This window comes from Pleurodeles waltl, chromosome 11 (assembly GCF_031143425.1).
Source record: "Pleurodeles waltl isolate 20211129_DDA chromosome 11, aPleWal1.hap1.20221129, whole genome shotgun sequence".
Lineage (NCBI taxonomy): Eukaryota > Metazoa > Chordata > Amphibia > Caudata > Salamandridae > Pleurodeles > Pleurodeles waltl.
In genome coordinates this window covers 530176106-530195132 of record NC_090450.1, presented here as the reverse complement: position 1 = coordinate 530195132, position 19027 = coordinate 530176106, and positions in this window count along the sequence as shown.

Sequence of the window (19027 nt, the reverse complement as noted above, 5' to 3'; positions counted from 1 at the left end):
CCAAAGGGAGTGTATCGCTCCCCAGCCTCAGGTAACTTTTTAGTCCAGAACCCCGGGTCACTCTTGTTCTTCCCTGCTTTTGACACATATTCCAATTTACAACATGGGAACAGTCCAGCCCAAACTGCTAGGCCAGGTCCTCCCTGGACCATAAACAAGCATCCTGGGACCGGTTTCAGGGTATCACCTTTCATCGGCCAGGCTAGCTTGAATGCAGTGGCACAGTGAGCAGGGGACCCAGATCCCTGTAAATACTGTTGGGGGAGCCGTAGCATCCAGAATTGTCTGCCGTTCCATGAGAAGCTGAGTTGATCCTGAATTTCAGGAATGAATGGTATAGAAAAGAAAGCATTGGCCATATCAATGGGTGCATACCAGGTCCCTGCATGCTTCTGAATTCTTTCAATCAAAAAGATGGTGTGTAGGACCACAGCTGTCAAACGGAGTGTATGTTTATTCAGCTCGCAGTAATCGACCTTCAATCTATAGCGCCCGTCAGGTCGACGAACGGGCCTCAGGGGATTGTTCCATTCAGTGGTGGTTAGAGTTTTTACACCAGCCTCAATCATTTCTTGGACGGTTTTCCTTATTTCCTCATGCCCTCCTGGAATGCTGCACTGCTTCAAGCGGATTACCTTGGTTGCTGGGGCACCTTCACTGGGGGCATCTTCAAATGACCCAACCTCATGGCTGCCACTGAAATGTATCTCTGTAGGCCTCCACTACAGTATCAACTAATGCTCAAACTTTTTGCACATTTTTGTGTTTCCAGTGTATTTCTAAATCGACATGGGGTCTGTTATCTTTTAGAGCTGAACTTTGTACCGGAGCTTGGCCAGTTTTCTAATCTGATTTAAACCTGTCAACTTTTGCCCAAGTCAGATCTGGATATATGCTTTCATATCTGCGAGTAGACTCCCCTCCGTCCCTGTTCTCGAAAGTTAGCCACTCGCTGTCAAACTCCTCCTCCTCTTTCCCTTGTGAAGAAAAAATATTATCCCTTTCTTTTCCTTCCTCTTGCACCTGTGGCTGGCTTGCTTGTATACCTTTCTGCTACCTTCCTTCCGATCCAAGCCTCTTTTATGGTGCATCTCCCACAAGCTTTTAGTATCTATCCCATCAATCTGCTCCTTGCTGACACGTCCTCCAGTAATGCCATAAACATATCTGTCCTATATACTCTGTTGTTATTTGTGCGACCCTCTGATCTAGAGGCTCTGTCAGGTTTATTCCAGGTTTATTCCAGTCCCCTAATTCACCTAATTCTTTGACCACCTCTAGTACATCTTTCAATGACTGCCCTGTCTGATTAATTAGGAGAGTTATTATTACGTGTTTATAGGCTGGAGGAGCGAGGCATATGATTTTGTTTTGTACTAACACAGAAAGGGGTCCATCTAAAAGATGGTGGGCATTATTCAGGAAAATTGTAGTTTTCATTCCCTCCTCCTCAATTCTCTGCATTGCATCTCTTAAAGTGTACCAGGGTTTGTCATTTAGTGGCCAATTTTGATTCTGTAGGATAATTATAGTTGCACCCCTCAGATGCTAACTGCAGCAGGGTGATTTGTTGTTGACCCTGATAACTTATAAACTGTTCTTGTATTATGTGGTCAATGCTAAGAGTACAAAACTTAGGAGCATCTCCTATATCTAACATTACTCCAGAGGGCTCCCGAGTCAAATAATCGCACCATCCAGGCAAGTTATATTTCTCCAGCCTGCTGCTTGAGTCCATGTATAATATCATTGACTTCTTGCTTGGTGTAATCTTCTAAATAGTACATTTCATTTCCTGCCAGATTCTGTGGGTTGCTCTGTACTTTTCATCTGACTATTGGCTGGACACGAACTACGTGCTGCTCATTCAGCTCACACTGCCCCCCCCCACCTTTTTTAACCTCTTCATCACTGGAATGTGAAAAGTCAGTAGTTTTCTATATGTTACCGTCCCAAAAATCTGGGTCCCAATTTAAAGCAGCGTGGGCAATGGCTAAATGAACCTTTTTCTGATTTATTTGTCCTCTATGTTTACAGAATTTGTTCTGCCCGGCCTTGACAGCTGCTTTCTCCGCCATGGATTGGTAGGTATCAGTCTTATCTTGTAATAACTCATTCTGATAAGACAGCATATTTACAGTATTGTTTGTGTCAACAAGCTGCTTTCCTAATTGCTGATTCTCTTGTTCTAACTGCTTTCATTTCTCATGCATTTTTCTGGAGGCAGACAGCAATATCCAGCCCCTTCTGCCAAGAACAGAAAGGTCATCCTTCCGTTCAAAAGGCATCTTTTTTAGACACAGAAGTACACTTCGTGGTTCTGCATCCCCAAGGCATTCATTCCAAAACTCAGAAAGTCCTGTCAAACAAGAAAACTCGTTTGCTAAAACATTATAAGGTTCTTTCATCCATCCTGAAATTTCACATGCATTTTTAGAAATGATTTGCAGTGCTGCTTTTGACTCCTTGCCAAACATATTTCACTTTTAAATCTTACACTTTTAACCTTTTTCCCTCCTCTGCCTGACTACGCCAAAGTGTTTTGCTTTACCGCAGACTAAGAGGAGATACACAAATGCTGAATTGAATTTCTAGTATGTAACACTCTCAGTCCAAGAAATGCATGTGTTAAGGCACTTTGCATGGTTTGAATGAGGAGGTCAATTATGTACAACACAAGTGCACATTTGAAGATAATCACAGCAGTGAAATAAAAGTGTTCTGCTTCTACTTCAGACTGAGAGAAAACATGAATAAAAGGAATTCCAACAATGCAGACCTCTTAGCCTGAGTAATACATTTATTAAAGCACGGTTTAAGGTTTGAATAGAGGAATCATATAGGTCAAATGCAGCAACACAAATACACCTCCAGTAGAATAATTATGATCATAGAAACAAACAATGAAAATACACTACTTTCACCGTGGATTATATATCTGCATATACAGTGATTATATATTCATTCACAATGCAAAGCTAAAAATAAGAATTAAAAGTAATGCATCACCATGGGGCTCGCTTTCTTCATGTCTTTGCTAGCAACAGGCCATGAACCCAGTCGCCTGTGAAGAGACAAGTTCCCACATTGGGAGTGAAGGTGGGGCAAAGGCTTCCCTTTCCCTACCTGTGTTAAATATTCACAGTCATCTAGCTTTCTCCTCTTATATACTTTAAACAAGCCGGAAAGCAGAATTCTAGAAATCCTCCCTTCCCATTCAATAAGTTGTTGTTCAAACTCTGGCTGTACCAGTCCGTGTTGAAAGAGCACGTTAGAGATTTGGCCATATCCCAAGTTGCGCTCCCAAGACCGAGCTGATCCCTGCCGTACCATAAACATTCTCCTCTGGTACATCTTATCTTCTGTGCTTTTTCACCCCCCGATGTTATGTACCTGCCCTTGGTGAGAAAGAGCACAAAGAGTGACAACATGAGTGAAAAACATGTTGCATAAGTTTCTGTGCAGAAAAATACCTGCATCACCAATGTGACGGTGTTTGAAGCTAAGTTAAGTGCAAAATGGAGTAAGTGGTCAAAATGGAGCAGTGGTTAAATGCAAATGTCATTACAATCAGTTGTCCCCAATGGGAAGACTTATTATGGTGATGGTGTATATTGGTTTCTTATGATGTTTTTCCAAGCAGTAGTAGCCTATTTCCTGTACCTGTTACTCCCCCCTTGTCGTCTTTCTTCTGGTGTGGTCTTTATCCTGGGGGGGTGAGGGGGATGTACTTGGGAGTAGGCTTACTGCCTTTCAGTCAGATTAGGAAGTTCGGTGTGCAACTGACTTGTGTGTTGGCATGAGAGGAGATGTGATTTTTGGATTAAAGGGGAGGTACGGGTGGTGTTCTTTTGTAGGTTGAGGTTGCGAGGCTGAGTGTCCAGATGCATCAATTACTGTAGACCTGTGCATGCTATTGGTTAATATTTACATGTCCAGGGTTATATGTTCGACATGGTTCTCGTTGGGGTTGTGAGTTGGAGCTATTGCCATTATGTCACAGGAGGGACATTTTGATTTGTCCAGCAGGTGTTAATATACAATGTCTGCGGCAGGAGCAGTTAAATTCCTCATGTGGAATATGTGGTTGTGAGGTTCTTATAAAAAGCGAAACAGGGTGCACTCATTCCTTACGAGACGCAAAGTGGATATTGCATGTTTGCAGGAGATTCACCTTTCCGATGGGAAGGCGGCCAAGTTCAGGCAAAAAGTCGAGGGGCCAGGTGTACAGTGCTAATTATTCCATCTTCTCCCTTGGAGTACTTATTTGAATAGCTCCAGGGGGTTCCTTTGTACTGACATATATGGAGGCAGATTGGAAGGGCAGTACATAGTGATTCAGGGCACACTTGCTGGGGAGGAGGTGATTCTAGTAAATGCCTATGTGCCTAATAGAGATGACAAGACCTTCTACCCCAAGGTGTGTGACATTATCTCTCCGGTGTTCTACACACTAGTACTGTCAGTGGGGGATTTTATTTGTGAGGCAGATGGGCCACTTGATAGGCATCCACTGCGTCAGCACACTAAACGTAAAATGACTGTGGCACTCGGTGAGGCTGTAGGACACCTGGGTCTCTGTGATGTCTGGAGAGCTTACCACCCTTCATACAGGGACCATACTTGTTATTCTGTAATGAACGGGACTTATGATAGCAGGCTAGATTGTATTCTTATGACAGCCTTGTTGGGTCCTGACATCATTGAGGTATAACATCTCTCTCGCTATTTGTCACACAATGCTCCTGTTTATTGTCACAAAATTGCTTGTGGGTATGTTTGATGTGTCCAATAGGAAATGTCGTCACCTTACCTTCGCTTCTTCTCAAATTCAGCAGATTCTCTGAAAACACTGAAAAAAACAAAAAATGATGTTTTACTTCACCTTACCACATACCCATCATCACAGTTTTTAGTGCTGGTGGCGCCCAGTGCAACAGTCATTTTTGGTGCTCTGCCTCCCATTACCTCCTCTTCTAATTCCCTCAGTACCACCCAGCAAAAGTGCTGCTCATATCTCCATAGTCCCCCTCGCATAACATTTGTTTTAAAGCACAGGTAACGCTTGCCTTTACTAATCCACTCAGCTAAATACATGTAAATGTATATCCTTTGCAGCAGGACAATAAACCATCTGCGCTACTTTATGGCAACTGCCACTAGACAAAAGACATACATACATACATATATATATATATATATATATATATAGATAGATAGATATCACTTTTATATATGTGTGGTTAGATATCACTTTTATATATGTGTGGTTTCCCTGGGGGGCCAATTGTGGCTCCCGGAAAGCAACACATAAAAGAGAAAAAAAAAAAATATATATATATATATATATATATATATACACACACACACATATATATATATATACACATATATATTTATACATACATATATACATATATATTTATACATATATATATATGTATATATATATATAGCGAGAGAGAGAGAGCAAGCAAGACACTAAGGTGGTCATTCTGACCTCGGCGGTAAAAGGCGCCTACCGCCGGTCAGAAATCCTCCATAATCCCGCCGCGGTCGCGGAAACCCGCCACGGTCATTCTGACCCGCAGAAGGCAAACCTCCGAAAATCCGACCGCCACAACAGACCGCCAGACCAGCGGTCGGCGGAAAGGTGGAGGTGACCAAACCTCCACCGTCACGCCAACAGAAATACGCCCATGCCATTACGACCAACGAATCCACGCGGCGGTCATTCAAACGCGGTATTCCATTGGCGGGACACACCGGCGCGGTCAGAATACACACAAACGAACAAAACTCAGCCACATTGGACGATTTGAATCCCACACACCTGATACACACACCACTCCCACACACACAATACAATATAAAACACACACCCACATCACCCACAAACCCCTACGCTTAAAAATTCGTAAAGAAGACAAGAGCGAGACACCAGCATCCAAAACATAACAGCCACAGCCACTCAACACCATCACCCACACACTATCCACACACAAAACAACACACACCACCACACTCAACTCACTTAAATACACATACTCCACCCCACACATCATACACACCACCCCATGGCACCCCAAAGACAACCCCGCTTCACAGACGAAGAACTCAGGGTCATGGTGGAGGAAATCGTTCGGGTAGAGCCCCAGCTGTTCGGCACACAGATACAATACACCAGCATTGCCCGGAGGACGGAGCTATGGCAGAGGATTGTCGACAGGGTGAACGCAGTGGGACAGCACCCCAGAAATCGGGAAGACATCAGGAAGCGATGGAACGACCTACGGGGGAAGGTGCGTTCCATGGTATCCAGGCACAACATCGCCGTGCAGAAGACTGGCGGAGGACCCCCACCTCAACCCCCACAATTCACATCATGGGAGGAGGAAGTCTTGAACATCCTGCATCCTGACGGCCTCGCAGGAGTCGGCGGAGGAATGGATACTGGTAAGTTGAAGCTTCAATACTGCTTCCCCCCCACCTGCATGCCAAATCAGACCCCAACCCTCACCCCCATCCTCGAACCCCACCCTCACCCCCACCCCCATCCTCACCCCCACCCTCACCCCCACCACCATCCTCACCCCCACCACCATCCTCACCCCCACCACCATCCTCACCCCCACCCCCAGCACACCTATTCCCCGCCAATGTCTCACCATCACAACCCACACATCCCAAAACCTAGGCCTGCATGCGTCCACTAAGCATGGACACCCATCACCAAAGCATGCCCAATGCATATACACATCCCCCCCACAAGCCACCCTCACCAAAGCCCCCACACACGAATGCCAGCACTTGGGGACACGAGAACCCACAGATACACCCATATGCCACACATTGAAACTATAACCATACCTCTATACCCCTGCAGGACCCGACCGTCAACACACCGCGGCGGAGGGGCCAGAATTATCCACACCCCCCACCCAAGAGGCCGTCAGCGATGACAGCAGCTCTGTCGATCTGGACACCGATGACCAGCCCGGACCATCGGGGACCTCTGGACAGTCGGTTCCCCTCACACAGGCCCAGGCCACTACAGACCCTAACCCCTCTGGGAACACCAGCACAGCTCCCACCCAGCGGGCCCATGCCTCTGTCTCCAGGGCGCGTCAATCTGCGGTGTGTCTACCACTACAGGGCACCCAGGATAACCCACCACCCCAACAACAACAGGGACCTGGGGGCAGTGGTAGTGGGCACACCGGCCAGGGGGCAGAGGCCCAGGGAAACAGGGCAACTCGGCGGGCAGCTGTGCGACAGGGGGGGGAGGAGAGGCCCAGGGAACCCACTCTCCACGAGGTCCTCACCACCATCATGGGAGCATACAACCGCTCCCAGGAGACGATGGCGACGGTACTGGCCCGGTTCCAGGAGATCCAGGTGCTGCAGGAGGAACACTATCGGGGGTACAGGGAGGACATCAGAGCCATCAACACCACCCTGGTTACCATGGTAGGGCTGCTGCAGGACCTCGTAAACAGCAGGGCGGACACTGAACAACACCCAAGGGCCCCTGCCACTAGCCTGGACCAAGAACAGCCATCCACCTCCGCCGGCGCTAGTGGACAGGAGGCCCCCGCACAGCAGCAGCCCACCAGACCCCCACCTCCTGCAGGAGAAGAACCACCCCGCAAGAGGGCCCTGAGATCTCGCAAGAAGACAGAGTAGGATGTCAAGACCCCCGCCAGCAAAGGATACCACCTGATGTCATCCCACTGTCCCACATTGTCACCCTGTCCATCCTTGAACTGCCCATGCTCCATCTCTCCACAGGCCTCTGGACAATGCACCTGTGTGACTGTTACTCTGGACTCTGCCATGGACATTCCTTCACCATAGCCCCCACCCACTTGAAACCACCCATCCCATTTTGAGCACTTCAATAAACACCTATTTTGCACCAAAATATCAGGAGTCTGGCTGTGATTTCAATAGATTGTAATTGACATGACAGTGTAAATATGTCCTTGTACATGGTGAAGTCAACAAACAGCTGCCACAAAGCTGTAGTCCATGGGGAAACGAAGCACAGGACTCGTAGTGGGGACCCCAGATCTGAAATAGGGAGGGAAAAGCCAAAACTCAGTCATCATACACTGGGGCAAATAGACAGGCAGCAGAGATGCTGCAGAGTAGTTAACATTTACTAAATTATCTTTGAAATGTTACCTGTGTCCTATTGGAAGTACTGTTCAATGATTCTGTCCCTGTTGTCTGTTTCAGCCCCGTCGTCTTCCTCCTCGTCACTCTCCTCAGGTTCCACCGCTGCCACAACACCACCGTCTCGACCATCCTCCTGCAGGAAAGGCACCTGGCGGCGCAAAGCCAGGTTGTGAAGCATGCAGCAGGCCACGATGATGTGACACACCTTCTTAGGTGAGTACATTAGGGATCCACCGGTCATATGCAGGCACCTAAACCTGGCCTTTAGGAGGCCAAAGGTGCGTTCGATCACCCTCCTAGTACGCCCATGGGCCTCATTGTACCGTTCCTCTGCCCTGGTCCGGGGATTCCTTACTGGGGTCAGTAGCCACGACAGGTTGGGGTACCCAGAGTCCCCCACTAGCCATACACGGTGTCTCTGTAGCTGTTCCATCACGTAAGGGATGCTGCTATTCCTGAGGATGTAGGCGTCATGCACTGACCCTGGGAATTTGGCATTTACATGCGAGATGTACTGGTCAGCCAAACACACCACCTGGATGTTCATTGAATGGTAACTTTTTCTGTTCCTGTACACCTGCTCCCTGTCTCTTGGGGGAACCAAAGCCACATGGGTCCCATCAATGGCACCAATTACGTTGGGAATATGTCCAAGGGCGTAGAAATCACCCTTCACTGTAGCCAATTCGCCCACCTCAGGGAAAATGATGTAGTTCCTCACGGATTTCATCAGGGCAGACAACACTCTGGATAACACCTTCGAAAACATGGGCTGAGACATCCCGGAAGCAATTCCCACGGTTGTCTGAAATGACCCACTTGCCAAGAAATGTAGTACTGACATGACCTGCACCAGAGGGGGAATCCCTGTGGGTTGGCGGATGGGGGACATCAGGTCGGGCTCCAGCTGGGCACACAGTTCATGGATAGTGGCACGGTTAAGACAGTAGGTCAGGATAATGTGGCGTTCTTCCATTGTCGACAGGTCCACCAGCGGTCGGTACACGGGAGGATTCATCCGTCTCCTCGCCCAACCCAGCGGACGGTGCCTAGGAAGGACAACATGGAGCACACAGTCAGGCAACCCACAGGTACGTACTCACAGCTAGCACAGTATACGATTCTCTATGCAGTGAATGGCGTGTCTGAGTGGCTATGCAAGGCCTAGGCCTGTGTGACGCAGTTGAAATTGAGCCATGTGGGCCCTGGAAATGGCGGCTGCCTGACCTGTGAAGTGTGACAATGGGATGTGAGGTCAATGCGCTGGCGTGGCACACCGCGGCGGGCGGCGGGCGAAGACCGCGGCGCGAAGCCGCATTGGTTAACATTGAAGCCTATGGGTTTCAGGAGCCAATGGCGAAGGGCGCCGGCGGTGGCGGGACGCACCGCCGCGGTACGCACCGCCGCGGACGTGACCGCCATTTTCTATCTACTTATCCACTTGCGACTTGAACTTTCACAGGAGAGGACCTATACTGCAAGTGTTGCTGTGACCTCGGTCTGGAAGGGACAATGGCTGCTGCGACTGGGGAAAGGGCCCCTGCCTTCACTGGAGAGGAGTTGGAGAAACTTGTGGATGGGGTCCTCCCCCAGTATGCGCTACTCTACGGTCCTCCAGACCAACAAGTGAGTTTAATTCAATATGGATTTGGGGCCACTGGCTGGCTTGGGGGCCTGGCGGGGATGGGGGGCATGTTGGGGCTGGCGGGGGGCCTGGCGGGGGGCCTGGCGGGGATGGGGGGCATGTTGGGCATGGCGGGGGGCCTGGCGGGGATGGGGGGCATGTTGGGCATGGCGGGGGGCCTGGCGGGGATGGGGGGCATGTTGGGCATGGCGGGGGGCCTGGCGGGGATGGGGGGCATGTTGGGCATGGCGGGGGGCCTGGCGGGGATGGGGGGCGTTGGGCCACTGGAAAGGAAAATGCTGAGAAACTTGAACGTGGTATTTCTCCCTCCCTTTACGTGTCACATAGGTCCGCGCCCATGAGAAGATCAGGATTTGGCGTGCCATCGCCAAGGAAGTCCGGGCCCTGGGGGTCCACCATCGACGGGGCACCCACTGCCGCAAGAGGTGGGAGGACATCCGCCGCGGGACCAAGAAGACCGCCGAGTCTCTGCTGGGGATGGCCTCCCAACGTAGGCGGGGTGCCTGCCGTCAACTGAGCCCCCTGATGTTCCGGATCCTGCCGGTGGCCTACCCTGAATTGGATGGGCGCGTGAGGGCAGCACAGCAGACACAAGGGGGTGAGTACAAGCATTATCTACTCTGTTGTCGCGCAGTGGAGGTGTCTGGGTGGGGGAGGAGGGCTGGGGGTCCCCCTAGGCCAGGGCGATATCTGTAGGCTGGGTACCCCCGTAAGCCCCTGTGTCCCCAGCCACCACCCTCAGTAGTTTGTCAGTACAGCCATCCCTGGGCCGTGTCATCCATGGGTGCAGTTGTCAACTCTAGGCGTGTAGGCCATGTTCCACGGAATGCGTAGCGTACCCCAAGTGCGCAACTTAGTGCAGGGGGCATCTGTGTCTGTCATGTCCGCTAACTGTACCGGAGATCCATGTACTCAATATCCCTTTATTTCTCTCTCCCCCCCCCTTTTTGTTTGTCTTTCTGTGCTTGTGTGCATCAGCATCATCAGGCGGAGGAGAAGTGGCATCGGGGCAGGAGGGAGCTGCATCTCACATGGCCCAGGAGGGCCATGCCACAGAGTCAGACTGGACCAGTGAGACGGAGGGCGAGGGGAGCTCCACGACGGGGACGACTGGAGCCTGCAGCGACACGGACACGTCCTCGGAAGGGGGCTCCCTTGCGGGGTTGGCACCATCCGTGCCCCCCGCCATTACAGGTACAGCCGCCACCCAGCGCACCATCTCCGCCCTCCCAGCAGCCCCTCCGCGTTCGCCCCGTGCCCGCTCTGCCAGGAAGCCGGGCATCTCCTTCGCCCCAGGCACCTCAGGCCCTGCCCCTGTTACCCCCGCTGCCCTCAGTGAGGAGGTCATTGACCTCCTCCGAACGCTCATTGTTGGGCAGACTACCCTTTTGAATGCCATCCAGGGGGTGGAGAGGGAGGTTCATCGCAGCAATGCGTACCTGGAGGGCATTCATTCGGGTCAGGCTGCCCATCAGCGATCGTTCCAGGCTCTGGCCTCAGCACTGACGGCAGCCATTGTCCCTGTCTCCTGCCTGCCTCTACTAACTCCCTCCTCCCAGTCTCCTGTTCCTCTGCCTGTCCCACCCACACCATCAGACCAGCCTGCACACACCTCAACACCCAAGAGAAGCTCATCCAAACATAAGCACCACAGATCACGCAGACATTCACACACGCAACATTCCGATGCAGACATGCCAACAGTCACTACCACCTCTGTGACCCCCACCTCCTCGTCTCCCTCCTCCCTCCCTGTGACGTCTACACTCACACCTCCATTCACCTCACCATCAGCCAGTGTTTCCATCACCAGCACACCCTCCACTCCAGTCCGCACACGTGCAGTCACCACCCCCACTGCCATTTACACGTCCCCTGTGTCCTCTCCCACTGTGTCTGTCACCCCCTCTTCCACACCACACAAACGCAGCCACCCACCCACCCAACAGCCATCCACCTCACAACAGCCTATCCCTCCTGCACCTGCACCCAAAGACAGCAAACGTGACTCACCTACAACCACATCCTCTCCCTCCACTCCCATTCCCACTGTACCTACCACTCTCCATTGTCCCAAGAAGCTCTTCCTCGCCACTACTAACTTCTTTCCTGACCCTGAGCCCCCCCCTCCTTCTCGTCGGGGTAAGAAGAGCACCTCAGCCACCACCAGCCCTGCAGACCCCTTGACAAGGGTGCAGGGGTATTGGAGCCCGCCAGCCCGCATGTCTGGATCTTCGCCCAGCAGCAAGGGGACAGCCAGCCCACCCCCTGGGAAGAGGAGCAGAAGGCGGAAGGGTCGCCGCAGGAGCCCGCCTTCTACATCCCCCCCGGACACCACCCAGAGACAGTCACCAGCCACAGCTCCAAAGGGAGGAAAGGGCCACAGGCCGACGACTAAGGAGGGCAAGGGCAGCAAGTTGGAGAGGTCAGGCAGCAGGCCTGCTGCCCAGGAGGAGCTCACAACCCCCATAGCCGCTGCCCCGGGAGGAACCGGCACAGCTGCCCCGGGAGAGCCCACCACCCCCATAGCCGCTGCCCAGGGAGGACCCAGCCCAGCTGGCCAGGAGGGCCCCACCACCCACAGCCCAGGTGGGCAGTGAAGGAGCACCATCCCCGCTGCCCAGGAGGGCACCACCAGGCAATTAGCAGTTGGCCATAGACCGGCCGCCGTCTCAAGAACCGCTGAACTGGGCCCCGCCATCTCAAGAACCGCTGAACTGGGCCCCGCCGTCTCAAGAACCGCTGAACTGGGCCCCGCCGTCTCAAGAACCGCTGAACTGGGCCCCGCCGTCTCAAGAACCGCTGAACTGGGCCCGCCGTCTCAAGAACCGCTGAACTGGGCCCCGCCGTCTCAAGAACCGCTGAACTGGGCCCCGCCGTCTCAAGAACCGCTGAACTGGGCCCCGCCGTCTCAAGAACCGCTGAACTGGGCCCTTCAAGGCAAGAACCGCTGAACTGGGCCCCGCCGTCTCAAGAACCGCTGAACTGGGCCCTTCAAGGCAAGAACCGCTGAACTGGGCCCCGCCGTCTCAAGAACCGCTGAACTGGGCCCCGCCGTCTCAAGAACCGCTGAACTGGGCCCCGCCGTCTCAAGAACCGCTGAACTGGGCCCCGCCGTCTCAAGAACCGCTGAACTGGGCCCCGCCGTCTCAAGAACCGCTGAACTGGGCCCCGCCGTCTCAAGAACCGCTGAACTGGGCCCTTCAAGGCAAGAAGCGCTGAACTGGGCCCCGCCGTCTCAAGAACCGCTGAACTGGGCCCCGCCGTCTCAAGAAGCGCTGAACTGGGCCCCGCCGTCTCAAGAACCGCTGAACTGGGCCCCGCCGTCTCAAGAACCGCTGAACTGGGCCCCGCCGTCTCAAGAACCGCTGAACTGGGCCCCGCCGTCTCAAGAACCGCTGAACTGGGCCCCGCCGTCTCAAGAACCGCTGAACTGGGCCCTTCAAGGCAAGAAGCGCTGAACTGGGCCCCGCCGTCTCAAGAACCGCTGAACTGGGCCCTTCAGGGCAAGAACCGCTGGCCCTTTGGCAGACGTGGCAGGGCAGGATCTATCTCGGGCAGGGCTGCAGGATGTCCTCTGGCCAACTTGCCTCCTCCAGTGGCAGTGGGGTCTGTTATGGACTGTATGGACTGTGGCTTTGCTCTCCCCAGGATGGCCCAGTGGGCAGGCCACCCACTGTATGGACTGTATGGACTGTGGCTTTGCTCTCCCCAGGATGGCCCAGTGGGCAGGCCACCCACTGTATGGACTGTATGGACTGTGGCTTTGCTCTCCCCAGGATGGCCCAGTGGGCAGGCCACCCACTGTATGGACTGTATGGACTGTGGCTTTGCTCTCCCCAGGATGGCCCAGTGGGCAGGCCACCCACTGTATGGACTGTATGGACTGTGGCTTTGCTCTCCCCAGGATGGCCCAGTGGGCAGGCCACCCACTGTATGGACTGTTTGGACTGTGGCTTTGCTCTCCCCAGGATGGGCCAGTGGTCATGGAGTCCCCTCGTGGATCTGGCGTCGTGTACTCAAGTGGCTGAGGTGCCCCCCCTTCCCTTCCCCCTGAGGTGCCTGTCCTATTTTCTTTCTGATGCCCCTGCAGTGTTCTCTCCGTGGAGTTCTTGTCGTGGGACTGGGCCTTGCCCCTTTGCACAGGACCCCTGTGATCCACGGACAGTGGTTGGACTACATTTAGTAGCTGTATATATTTTGTACATAGTTTATTTATTTATTGGGATTAATGGTGTACATATTTCAATATATCTGCCCGTTTATGATCTCTTCTTTTGGTCTTTGCATTATTTCGGAGGGGGGTGGTTTGTGGGTTGTGACAGTGATCTGTGGGAATGCATTGATGTGTGTGTTGTAGTGGGTGTGGGTGGGTGGGTGTGTGCCGGTAATCTTTTCCCTCCCCTGTGTCATAGGTGCCGTACTCACCGATGTCTTCCGCGCCGCCGGGCGTGCTCCTGGTATATGAGGAGGAATAGGAGTGCGGGGATGACCTGCAACTCTGGCTCCATACTGCCGGAATCTCGCGTGGAGTGCGTAGAGGTGAGCGTTTTCCCGTTCGTAGTCTGTTTCCGCCGTGTTCTTATCGGCGGTGCTCCCGCCCCGGAAAAGGTGGCAGATTGGTGGGTCGTAATAGGGTGGGCGGTACTTTGTCTGCCGCCGGGCTGTTTGCGGGAACCGCCGCGCTGTTTGTTTGTACCGCTGTGGCGGTCGGAGTGTTAAGTTGGCGGGCTGTGTTGGCGGTTCCCGCCAGGGTCAGAATTGCATATTTTAGACCGCCGGCCTGTTGGCGGCTTGGCCGCCGCTTTATCACCGACCGCCAGGGTCAGAATGAGGGCCTAACTCTCTACATAACTTTTTTTTCATACATGTCTACTTTCCCTTGGCAAACCACACATGTATTAAACAAAAATGGCCCCATAGAGGGTCAGCCTAAGCGCTGACCCCCAACAATTTCTATTTTTTTTATATTCCCTGGGCGGGCCCGATCGCCCCCCCGGGAAAACTAGATTCTTTTTTGATCCCCCAGGGTCGGCCTGTGTTCGGAGGGCCGACCCCGCCATTTTGTTTTTTATTTATCTTTATTTTTTAAAGTTTTTTAACCTTTTTTTTATCTGGGGGGCGCTATCGCTCCCCAAAGCAACCCAAACATAATTATTTTCAAATTAGTGCCCCCACGGGGGGCAGCCCATTTACAAGGGGGCTGACCCCCCCCAAAGAAGATCCCTTGTGTCTAGGGGCGTTTCCTGGCCATGGATCGAAGCCGCGCTGCAATCCATGGGCAGGAAACGGTGCCAGGAAGGCATCGATGGAAAAGGGAGAGTCTCCCCTTTCCATCGATTCCTCCCTGGCATTTGGGGAGGCCGTTATGGCCTTTTTTCCCCACCGGAGTAGGAAGAGGACGCTTACCTGCTCCTCTGCTGCTCCGGTGGGGAAAAATGTAACACAAAGGGGCGGGAGGGGGCTGGGGGGAGACACAGAAGTTGTTCTGCATCTCCTACACAAAAAAAAAAATCCTCTGGTGCACCCAAGGATTTTTTAACACCCTCCCTGATGTCGGCTACTGGTCGTGACCCGCACCAGGGAGGTAGTGCGGGCGTTGGCTAGTGGCTGACGCCCGCACTTAATGGGTTAATATTCTCTTCAGGGCAGTTTCAGCATTTATTAGTGGTTTGTTAGTCAGAATCTGGAGGGCTTCATTTAAATGCTCTCTCCAGTTTTTCAAGGTTCCATGTGATAATATTTGTATTTGGGCTTTCAGCAAGCTGTTCATTCTCTCAATCAGTCCTGAGGGTTGTGGATAATATGAAATGTGATAAATCCACTCAATGTTGTATTGTACACAGTAATCTTGTACCAATTTTCCTTTGAAGTGTAACCCATTGTCTGTCTGGACCTGGAGTGGTACTCCATAATATAGTACTAACTACTGTGTGTAGTACTAACAGGTCCAAAGTTTTGATGGTATTGTGTTGAGTAGCACGTTTACAGGGGACAGCAATCAGGTAACCGGAAAAGGTGTCCACTACTGTGCAAGCATATAGACACCCGCGACTAAGCAGTAGTGGCCCAATGTTATAAATTTTCTATATCTGTCCTGGTAACTTCCCTGTCCCCAATTGACCTTTGACAGTTTGTGGGACAGATCTCTGTTGTGTGTGCTGACAAATATGACATTGTAAAATCACAGTTTTTATCAAATCTAGGGGAATGTGCATCCCTCTAATCTCTGCCCACTTGTAAGTGGCTTTCTTCCTTAGGTGTCCACATTTTGGTGCACCCTTTTAGCCATTCCCACCAAGTCAGAGTCCTATGTTGCGACCTCTGCCTTTGAGATTTTGGCTTTGTCGTCTGTAAGGGAATTGAACCAGCATTCTAGTGAATCAATGGGACAATGAGCATTTACATGATACACAGTAACTGTACTTTGCTCTAGCATTTCCCAAATTTCTTGCCATAACTCTTCGCCCCACACCTCCTTTGAATGTATGTTCCACGTGGGAAGACGAGTGGCCAACCCATTGGCAGTTGACCAGGAACCAGTATAAATGTGACAAGTCCCAGGTAGCTCCTGCTTTAGAGCCTGATAAACACCATACAACTCTGCCTATTGACAAATTTTCCCTTCTCTGGTAGTAGTTAACAACGTTTTAGTGACTGGATTATATGACACTGCTTTCCAATGTCTTTCAGCTCCCACATATTTGGCTGAACTATTTGGTGAACCATACTTGCTTCCTATCCTCAGGGGACAAGGATTTAAATGGCTCACCCCATCTCACTGGCGACTCTTTTAATTGTGGTACCTCCTGATCCTCTCCTCATGCTGCACTGAGGATTGCAAAACCTGATCAATCGTGCAGAGGAACAGTGCCTGCTGGTCCCACTCGAGCCCTGTCCTGAATGCACTATTTCCAACATATGATACTAGCTTCTTGTGCATGTCCTAGGCGGTGTGTTTTAGGTGAACTAATCACCCACCGCATTATCGGAATTTCAGGTCTCAAAACCACATTATGTCCTAAGGTCATTTGCTCAGTTTCCACTAGAGCCTAATAACATGTGAGCAACTGTTTCCCAAAGGGAGTGTATCGCTCCCCAGCCTCAGGTAACTTTTTAGTCCAGAACCCCCGGGTCACTCTTGTTCTTCCCTGCTTTTGACACATATTCCAATTTACAACATGGGAACAGTCCAGTCCAAACTGCTAGGCCAGGTCCTCCCTGGACCATAAACAAGCATCCTGGGACCGGTTTCAGGGTATTACCTTTCATCGGCCAGGCTAGCTTGAATGCAGTGGCACAGTGAGCAGGGGACCCAGATCCCTGTAAATACTATTGGGGGAGCCGTAGCATCCAGAATTGTCTGCCGTTCCATGAGAAGCTGAGTTGATCCTGAATTTCAGGAACGAATGGTATAGAAAAGAAAGCATTGGCCATATCAATGGGTGTATACCAGGTCCCTGCATGCTTCTGAATTCTTTCAATCAAAAAGATGGTGTGTAGGACCACAGCTGTCAAACGGAGTGTATGTTTATTCAGGTCGCAGTAATCGACCTTCAATCTATAGCGCCCGTCAGGTCGACGAATGGGCCTCAGAGGATTGTTCCATTCAGTGGTGGTTAGAGCTTTTACACCAGCCTCAATCATTTCTTGGACGGTTTTCCTTATTTCCTCATGCCCTCCTGGAATGCGGCACTGCTTCAAGCGGATTACCTTGGTTGCTGGGGCACCTTCACTGGGGGCATCTTCAAATGACCCAACCTCATGGCTGCCACTGAAATGTATCTCTGTAGGCCTCCTCTACAGTATCAACTAATGCTCAAACTTTTTGCACATTTTTGTGTTTCCAGTGTATTTCTAAATCGACATGGGGTCTGTTATCTTTTAGAGCTGAACTTTGTACCGGAGCTTGGCCAGTTTTCTAATCTGATTTAAACCTGTCAACTTTTGCCCAAGTCAGATCTGGATATATGCTTTCATATCTGCGAGTAGACTCCCCTCCGTCCCTGTTCTCGAAAGTTAGCCACTCGCTGTCAAACTCCTCCTCCTCTTTCCCTTGTGAAGAAAAAATGTTATCCCTTTCTTTTCCTTCCTCTTGCACCTGTGGCTGGCTTGCTTGTATACCTTTCTGCTACCTTCCTTCCGATCCAAGCCTCTTTTATGGTACATCTCCCACAAGCTTTTAGTATCTATCCCATCAATCTGCTCCTTGCTGACACGTCCTCCAGTAATGCCATAAACATATCTCTCCTATATACTCTGTTGTTATCTGTGCGACCCTCTGATCTAGAGGCTCTGTCAGGTTTATTCCAGGTTTATTCCAGTCCCCTAATTCACCTAATTCTTTGACCACCTCTAGTACATCTTTCAATGACTGCCCTGTCTGATTAATTAGGAGAGTTATTATTACGTGTTTATAGGCTGGAGGAGCGAGGCATATGATTTTGTTTTGTACTAACACAGAAAGGGGTCCATCTAACAGATGGTGGGCATTATTCAGGAAAATTTTAGTTTTCATTCCCTCCTCCTCAATTCTCTGCATTGCATCTCTTAAAGTGTACCAGGGTTTGTCATTTAGTGGCCAATTTTGATTCTGTAGGATAATTATAGTTTCACCCCTCAGATGCTAACTGCAGCAGGGTGATTTGTTGTTGACCCTGATAACTTATTAACTGTTCTTGTATTATGTGGTCAATGCTAAGAGTACAAAACTTAGGAGCATCTCCTATATCTAACATTACTCCAGAGGGCTCCCGAGTCAAATAATCGCACCATCCAGGCAAGTAATATTTCTCCAGCCTGCTGCTTGAGTCCATGTATAATATCATTGACTTCTTGCTTGGTGTAATCTTCTAAATAGTACATTTCATTTCCTGCCAGATTCTGTGGGTTGCTCTGTACTTTTCATCTGAATATTGTCTGGACACGAACTACGTGCTGCTCATTCAGCTCACACTGCCCCCCCACCTTTTTTAACCTCTCCATCACTGGAATGTGAAAAGTCAGTAGTTTTCTATATGTTACCGTCCCAAAAATCTGGGTCCCAATTTAAAGCAGCGTGGGCAATGGCTAAATGAACCTTTTTCTGATTTATTTGTCCTCTATGTTTACGGAATTTGTTCTGCCCGGCCTTGACAGCTGCTTTCTCCGCCATGGATTGGTAGGTATCAGTCTTATCTTGTAATAACTCATTCTGATAAG